Raw genomic sequence first — 418 nt, 5'->3', positions numbered from 1 at the left:
TATATAATAATATAAGAATGAAAACGGAGCCTCGCTTTTCCTCCCCCTCTTCTGACAGCCCAGCAGCTGATCTCTGAGCAGGAGAGGTGGAGAGAGGCGGGGCTATTGCTTCAACGTTATCAGGAAATGATCGTATAGGCGTAAACACTGAGCCGTTTGCACCCCCAGAGCGTTTCGTTTGCAGATCTACCCACTTTGGGACCCGTTATCGTTTTCTGCGTTTCCATGTCGGACTTGTGTTGCCGAACCGTCTATCTGATAGTGAACTGTAGCAGATGCGACCGTTATCATCCTCGTGTGGCCGGGGCCTTAGAGGAAGAGTGACAGGGTTTTTGTTATCTTGTTTTAATCTCATGTCAGCGCCCGTCAGTTTATAGATTATGTGTATTTTTTGGGAAGAAATTAGTGAAAGGTTTAT

This window comes from Notothenia coriiceps, unplaced genomic scaffold, assembly GCF_000735185.1.
Source record: "Notothenia coriiceps isolate Sejong01 unplaced genomic scaffold, NC01 NC01_scaffold00037246, whole genome shotgun sequence".
Classification (NCBI taxonomy): Eukaryota; Metazoa; Chordata; class Actinopteri; order Perciformes; family Nototheniidae; genus Notothenia; species Notothenia coriiceps.
The sequence above is the reverse complement of the archived record's forward strand: the minus strand, read 5'-3'. Positions refer to the sequence as shown.